The sequence below is a fragment of the Solanum dulcamara genome, chromosome 3 (genome assembly GCF_947179165.1).
Source record: "Solanum dulcamara chromosome 3, daSolDulc1.2, whole genome shotgun sequence".
NCBI lineage: Eukaryota > Viridiplantae > Streptophyta > Magnoliopsida > Solanales > Solanaceae > Solanum > Solanum dulcamara.
Window position 1 is genome coordinate 43,745,897 of NC_077239.1, and position 8,693 is coordinate 43,754,589.

Consider the following 8,693-nt stretch of genomic DNA (forward strand, 5'->3'; position numbering starts at 1 on the left):
TTTTATTCTTATTATATATAAAACATTTCAACCACACGTGGCTTTCTTCATGCATTCCCTAACAAAAAAAGTTGAGCTTTTCCAAGTACCCATGATTATTACTTTGGGGCCTCACGCTTACTATTTTGCTTTCCTTCACTTTTGTCCACCTAAAGTGATTAGAAGCTTTGGTTCAAGTTCAAGGTCTAAGGAAAAAATGGGAATAACATCGTATGAGGCTACCAAAGAAAAATTCAAAGGCTCAAGGGGTTTAACTATGTATATGTAGTCAAGGTAGGTACAAAAAAGGGGATATAAGAAGAAGGTTATCAAAGAAATGCCTATATCACATCCTAAACTTCACATTCTTTATTTTGCTTTACACACACGCAGGGCAAGTTCTATCCATTGAGAAGAAAACTTGGAATATAATCAAAACCTAACAGACATGGCACATATCCAACTCAAGAATGGCAACTAAAGACTCCCAACCAAACAATCACATGAATTTAACATTAAGCATGCATCCCTTGAGTCAAATAAAAGAGCGTAGATGTCTCAAACTAGTCACTCAATAACATATCATGCTTTTTACAATTTAAATTTACCCCATACAATCTTGTAGCTAGCAAGAGACCTTATATACAGACAGACACACTGACGACGCATACCCTTAGGACGGTCGTCATACATCCTTCATAGAGTAATGTCACTCAACTATGACTAACTTAATCCTACGACACTCTACTTTTTTTTATGTACGGTTCAATAGGACTATCCTTGGCCAAAGAGCTGAAAACAAATGCCAAGGAACCCAAAAAAACAAAAGTAACTCAAAAACAAAACAAAACTACAAGATAATGTATTTACAAATATATTAGAATGTCATCACCCCCCACTCCACACTTAAAGCTGCAATACTCTCCCAGTGCAATAAAATAGAAAAATAAAGTACAAGGTAAGGTAAGGGAACTTCCATGCTCACTCATCTATTTCTGAAGAATCACCGATTTCCTCAAGTACCAACTGCTCAAACTCTTCCCCTTAAGGATCGAAATTAATATCAGACCCCGTCCACAATTTTACTTCATCAATTGGGATATCATCATATATTGGCTCGAAGAATATGGGCCTGATTTTGAGAATAACATTGATATGGTCATTGAGAGGATATATTTTCTCCACCCGTCTTAATTCTTCTAGGGTAGACGGTCGGCACCCGGTCCTATGATAGAGCATCTCTAGCCCATACATACGATACGTAATCAGTTCATCTCACTTTATCACTCCGCTAAAATAAGGGTGGGCCCATAGGATGTGTCTGACCCTTTAGTTTTGGTGACATAAAAGGGCTTTGAGGTGATAGGTTTCATGTAATCTAAGGGTTCCTCAGGCACCCCTGATCTCCTACATAAAGAAGTGATTAAACCACCAAAGGCGTACCCTCTTCCTCGGTGCACCCTCTCCTTCCGCATGGAGGAATTCAAGACATCCCCAATATTAATCTCTACACCCTTCATCAGGGTGTATACAAGGAAAACCTGGACTTTTGTAACTTCTGTAAAGTATAGCCCGAGAATGAGGAAATGCATCACGACCTTAACCCAAACTAGCGCCTCCATATTCATATGGACATAAGGATAAGAAAAGTGGTAGTCTTTATACCTCTGTCTTACCTATTTCTCTATAGATTGGGGCTTGCAAACAGTGTGTCAGATATACTGATATGGGGGGGATGTTCATCTCCATGAGTGTAGCAGGAGGAAACTCAGCGATCTCTAAAATTTTATTAATTACCATGGGAGTTAATAGAACATCCATTTCTCGCACTATGACATAGTGCATACGGGTGCCTAAATTAAAGTTTGCTAAAACTCCTGAACCATGTGTAAATTACACTCCATTGGTTTCGAAAGATCAACCCCGTATTAAGCTCCATGATTTGCCACATAATCTATGAGAACCTCCCATTCAAGCTCTCATCATCAATCGACACATCACAAAAGTATTTGGACTCGGTGTGGAACTTATACCATTTCTTCACAACTTGGTTTACCTCCCTTATTCCATAGCGGTGTGATTTCCCTCGTAGGACTGCAGGTGCAGGTGGCACTGCGGGCATACCCCTATCTATTTTATGGCTGCTAGTGGCTGACTCTTTTCCTGGTCTGCGACTTGAAGACATGATTACCTACACAAGACAATCAAAAAAATATGTTCCTCCAATTTTCAACTTCAATAAAGAGAAATAAATAACCAACCGACTACCCCACAGTTGAACATTATCATAGAATGCATAACATTTCAAGGTACTCAGACTTTTCTTTTTCAGCATGGTTTAATAACATGCATTCTCAAATGTTGACTGTTTTATCGCATTCCACAACTCTACCACTCTGTGTGTGTCATTCACACCACTTCAAAAGGGCCTCTCCACTTTAACCTCAGCTTTCTTAGGAAAAGTCTAAGTATAGAATTAAAAGGTAGTACCTTTTGACTTGGTTCGAAGGTGTGAGTAACAATGTGCTTGTCATGCCATCTCTTTGTTTTCTACTTGTATAACTTGGCATTTTCATAAGAAAGGAGCATAAACTCTTCAAGCTCATGCAGTTGTTCCATTCTCTTCTTTCCTACTAACTCTGGATCAAGGTTTAACTTTTTAATGTCCCAATAGGCTTGATTCTCTAACTCCGTCGGAATGTGACATGCTTTTCCAAAGATCATATGGTATGGAGATGTCCCAATGGGTATTTTGTAGGCTGTTCTATATGCCTATAGTGCATCATCTAACTTTACAAACCAATCTTTTCTCTGTGCATTCACTATCTTTTGCAGGATCTGTGTTACCTCTCTGTTGGACATTTCAACCTAACCACTATTTTGGGGGTTGTATGTCATAGCCATCTTGTGTTGAACTCTATATTTGGCCAGAAGATTCTTCAATAGTTGGTTGATGAAGTGTTTTTCTCCATCACTAATGATAGCTCTGGGAGTGCCAAACCAAGTAAATATATTATTCTTCAAGAATTTTTTTACCACCTTTGAATCATTTGTGGGGAGAGCTACAGCCTCAACCCACTCACACACATAATCCATAACCACTAGAATGTACTGGTTCCCATAAGATAGTGGAAACGGACCCATGAAGTCTATACCCCACACACCAAAAATTTCTACCTCCAGAATATTATTCAATGGCATGTCATATCTCCTTGATTAGGTCCCCATCCTCTAGCATTGATCGCAAATCTTCACATAACCTGTAATATCTTTAAATAAAGTAGGCCAAAAGAACCTAGATTGAAGTACCACTTGAGCAGTGCGCTCACCCCCTGATGGCCACCATATGGTGAAGAGTGGAAACTATCCATCACTTGGCGTACCTCAACTTTGGGCACACATCTCCTTATCATCCTGTCACGACCCTGCTTGAACAAGTAGGGCTCATCTCATATGTAGAATTGGGCCTCATAGGTCAACCTCTTCTTCTGTTGTATCATTACACTTAGTTGGAATACTCCACTTACCAAGTAATTTACAATGTCTACATACTAGGGAAATTCGGTCATCTAAGAGCTAACAGCTACTCATCCAGGAAATCTTCTTTGATCTGCCTTTGCTCCCAGATATGTGACGAAACCTCTAACCTAGATAGATGGTCAACAATCTGGTTTTCACAACCCTTGCTATCCTTAATCTCAATTTTAAACTCTTGAAGCAATAGGATCCATCTAATGAGCCACAACTTTGTATCTTTCTTGTTGAATAGGTATCTAATAGATGCATGGTCAATGTACACAAAAACTTTAGTACCTACCACATAAGATCTGAACTTGTCAAACGCATACACAAATGCAAGCATCTCCTTCTTAGTGACTATGTAGTTGGTCTGCGTGGTATCAAGCATCTTTCTTGCATAATATATAGAGTTAAAATCCTTGTCTTTTTATTGTCCAAGCACTTCCCCCTCTGCCATGTCACTAGAATCACACATAAGCTCAAAAGGAAGCTCCCAATTCAGAGCTATTAGAATTAGGGATTCAGTCAGCCTATTCTTCAGCAGCTTAAATGCCTGCACATATTTCTCATCAAAGGTGAACCTTACCTCCTTTTCCAAAAGACTGTACATGGGTCTGGAAATCTTTGAAAAGTCTATGATAAACCCTCTGTAGAACCTAGCATATCCCAAGAAAACTACAGATGCCCTTCATTGAAACTAGAGGAGGTAGTCTCTCTGTCTCTTCTATCTTGTCTTGGTCCACTTCTAACCCCTTCTTTGAGACTTTATGTCCTAGAACTATTCCTTCACAAACAAAAAAAATGACACTTCTCCTAGTTGAGCACCAGATTAGTCTCCTCACATCAAGCAAGAACTTTGTCAAGATTACTCAAGCATAGCTCAGAAGACTCCCCAAAAACTGAGAAATCATCCATAAACACTTCAAATAAGTCCTCCACCATACCATGAAATATCGCCATCATACATCTCTGAAAGATGGACTGTGCATTAGAGAGTCCAAAGGGCATGCATTTGAAAGCATAGGTCTTATATGGACATGTGAATATGGTCTTTTCCTGATCTTTTAGGGCAATTGTGATCTATTTATACCCCAAGTATCCATCCAGGAAGCAGTAGTATTCTTGCCCAACTAACTTGTCAAGCATTTTATCAATGAAGGGGATAGGATAATGATCTTTTCGGGTAGTCTCATTCAACCTATGGTAGTCCATGAAAATTTTCCATCTAGTGACAGTTCGCGTTAGGATCAACTCATTCTTATCATCTATAACCACAGTCATCCCACCCTTCTTTAGTACACACTGAACTGGACTTACCCACTTACTTTCTGAGATTGGGTAGATGATGCCTGCATCTAATCAATTAATAACCTATTTCTGCATAACATCCTTCATCACTGTATTCAATCTTTGCTGAGGCTATGTAGTTGGATTATGCCCTTCCTTTATAAAAATTATATGCATGCACAAGTCTGGGATAATACCATGGATATCAGCCATTTACCATCCCATAACTTTCTTTCACCTTTTTAGCACCTCCAGAGCTTCTTTCACCTACATTTCAGACAAAGAACCCGAAAGGATTATGGGTAAAGTATCATTAGTGCCTAACAAAGTATACCTAAGATGAGATGGGAGAGGTTTTAACTCCAACTTAGGAGCTTCCTCAATTGATGGCTTGGATGGGGGACCCAACACTCTTTTTAGTGTCTCCATGTGTTTTCTCAACATGCCAACATTGGGAATATCTAGAACAATAGCCAATTCCTGCGCTTTACCATTACCACCAATATCTTGACCCGTGATTACTCTCTCTAAAGGGTCCTTTGCTATCATACACTTTGCTTCCACTTCTTCATCAATAATAGTAATTGCAGGAAACTCCTCATAGATAGCAGGAAACTTCATTTCCGTATACACATTGAAAACTTCCACCTCTTCATGGATGCTCATTGTCAGCCTCCTAGTAGCCACATCTATCAGTGCCCCTCCAGTTGCCAAAAATGGGCATCCTAGAATGAAAGGAACTTCTGGGTCAGGCTTAAAATCTAAGATGACAAAGTCCATGGAAAAGATGAGAGATCTCGCTTGGACTAAGACACCCTCACATATACCATTCAGCCTAGCCACAAAGCGATCTTCCAGTTGCAATAATATTATAGTAAGCTTGGGATTTCCCAATCCCAATTTCTTGAACATAGATATATGCATCAAGTTGATGCTCGCACCTAGATCAAAAAGTCCTCGTGCATTAATGCACTTTCCAATGGTAACTTTTATAGTGAAACTCCTAGGATCTTTGTACTTAGCCGGGTGTTTATTCAGGATTCTAGAACTGAACTCTTCAGTGACACTCACTGTCTCATACTCAGCCAACCTTCTCTTGTTGGCCACAATGTCCTTAACATACTTAGCATACGTTAGGATACCCTAGAAAATATCAATCAAAGGCAAATTTATGTGTACCTGTTTAAACATTTTGACAACTTCTCAAAGCATTCATCCTCTTTCTTATTTTTGAACTTTTGTGGAAATGGAGGAGGTGGTTTTGATATTGATTTCTTTTTATCCTTTGGATTGCTCTACTCGCTTTCCTCAATTTTCTTTACCTTTTAGTTCAGCATATTTATATTTAGGAGCCAACTTCGCTAGTGTCCGACCACTACGAGTACTCACGACATTCACCTGCTTCGAGTTTGAGTACTATTACCTTGCAAACCTCTTTGCTGGCAAAAGTTTTGTGAACTTGCATTTTCCCAAACTATTTTTCTATGTTTTGGGTGGCCAATTGATTATTACTAACATCGACAACCAACTTTGTGTGATCAACCATAATTTGTTTCAGCATATCTTCTATACTCATATTACTCGGCTTACCAGTTCGCTGACTTCTCTGGCCCTAGTGCTATCTACTACCCTGCGGTCTGTACTGATTCTGCCCTGTGCTGGTTCTGATTGCCAACCCATGAGAAGTTTAGGTGGTTTCTCCAACTTGGGTTGAAGGAGTTACCATAATTCTGATTTTCTCCACCCCTTGGTGCGTTTCCAACAAAATTTACCAATTCTAGATTTGCCCCATAGTACTCAGACACATGCTCACTGCTGCTGCAAACTTCACACCAAGTTGGTTGCTATTGCACCACAGTCACTGGGGCCTATTGCTATCCCAATGCTAGATTTTTAAAGTGGGTTTTCATCATATTTTGGATGGATGAAATTTATGCCGTCAATGTTATCAATGTATCCAACTCAACAACCCCTATAATTTTCTGCACTACTTATCTAGACCTTCCTTTATTCCACTCAGGATTTCTTTGAGATATAAGATTTGTTAGGGCATACAACTAAGTGTATGTCTTCTCCAAATCTTGTTCACCTGCAGCATAATAAAGGAGAATCCTTATATTGGGTTCCAAGCCTTTGATGAAGGTATGGACCAACACCACTTTATTCTGGTAGTGATGAGGACAACTAATCAACAAAGATTTAAATCTATCCCAAGATTGGTATATATTTTCTCCTCTTTTTTGATTAAAACTCAAGATCTCACTCCTTAGCTTTCATGTCTTTCCCCAGGTTTATCAAAAAAATTATTTACCAGATCATCCCATGTAGTGATGGAATTTGATGGCTTAGATTTCAACCACCGCTTTGTCTCCCTCAATAGAGAAAAGGAAAGCACAGTAAGCCTCACATAGTCTAGAGAAATTTCTGATAGCATATTTTGCACCATGTTCTGCTTAAGCTTGAATCTACCAGCAAGTACTATTTACTGATATTGGAAGTAACATTGGTGGTAGGATTTCCGCATTGCGCACTGTCATAGGTTCCTCTTTCTCCATAACATTTTGCTCACGTTCAACCTGAGGCACAAGATATTGCAGAGCCATTCATGTTCTTTGCTGATGTAAGAATCGTCCTGGCTCTGCTAATGACTCTACAATCTACTCTATCCTGTTTGTGTTCTCCAAATAAAGAATGGAATGAATAATAAAAATTATAAGTGTTCTATTTATATTCTCAAAATTTGCAAGAAATCAAAAAATGGCACTAAAGTCTGCGACGTGGACTTGTTTCATCCCTTCACATTTTTGCATCCTTCAGCTTGTCGGTGAAGATGTTCTGTCCTTCAACTATGTCCGCGATGTGGACTTGGCAGAAAGTCTACTAGATAAGTAAATCCTTCTATTTAATTAATGCCTTCACTCCTAGGGCATCTCCGTGACACAGAAATGGTTCATGCTAGTTCATTTTCTTCACTTATACTTCCCAACTTCACTCTTTAGCTTCTGTTTTCCATCTTATGTGTTGATGAAGCCTTTTTGAGGTCCATTCTTCCATTTTTGGCCCTAAAAGCACCTAATCATGTTGGTTATCTCAAAGACACACAAAAAACTCTAAAATGCAATAAATTTAGGAAATTCGTTCTCAAACTAGGTTACAACTATGGATTAAATTGGCTATTAGGCGCATAAATCTGCCTAAGATTAGGATCCTGTTTAAGAGATCCAACCCCAAGAATACAATCAACATTTGAAGGAGAAAGTAAAATTGTTTCTCTTTGAACTTTTGAAACTACACGTGAACTAACAGATGGGCCACCACTAGAACATGGTTACTTAATCAAGAATTTATCCATTTAGATATTCAAGGATAAATTTTCCTACAAACTCAAATTATTAGTCAACTTAGTCTCAAATTTAACTTGCAAAGTTAAAATAGAACAAGAGAACTACATACTTTTCACAATCAAATATATGGGAATCACACCCTTGCAAATTCAAATAAAATAGAGAAATCACACCCTTGCAAATTCAAATAAAATAGAGGAATTACACCCCTTGCAAATCTAAATTAATCTCATGACCCAAATCCGGGTCATGATGGCTCCTAATATAACCCTTGAGTATACAAGCCAAACCCAACTCAAGCAGAAGTCAAACCTCAATATAAATAAATAATTAATAATATAAGGAGGAAGCAAGAAGAATATAACAAAAGAAAGGTCGGACCAAGGTATAGATATGTAAATACGATATAAAATATACAAAAGGCCAAAAGTGACAAAAAAATAACGAACTGACGCTAGACCAAATCCTGAACCTGGTGTCACCTATACAGAAGCTACTAAGTACAAAATATGACAACATATATATACAATAAAGAACTAACTATCCCAAAATACATAATAGTAG

At 38.5% G+C, this 8,693-nt stretch overlaps 1 non-coding gene across 1 annotated transcript; it reads left to right on the forward strand.

Annotated features, from left to right (window-relative positions):
* The first annotated feature begins 6,951 nt into the window (after positions 1–6,951).
* Positions 6,952–7,058, forward strand: LOC129883776 (small nucleolar RNA R71). The gene has a single exon (XR_008765927.1). It is a non-coding gene; the product is annotated as a small nucleolar RNA R71 (small nucleolar RNA).
* Positions 7,059–8,693: the final 1,635 nt, after the last annotated feature.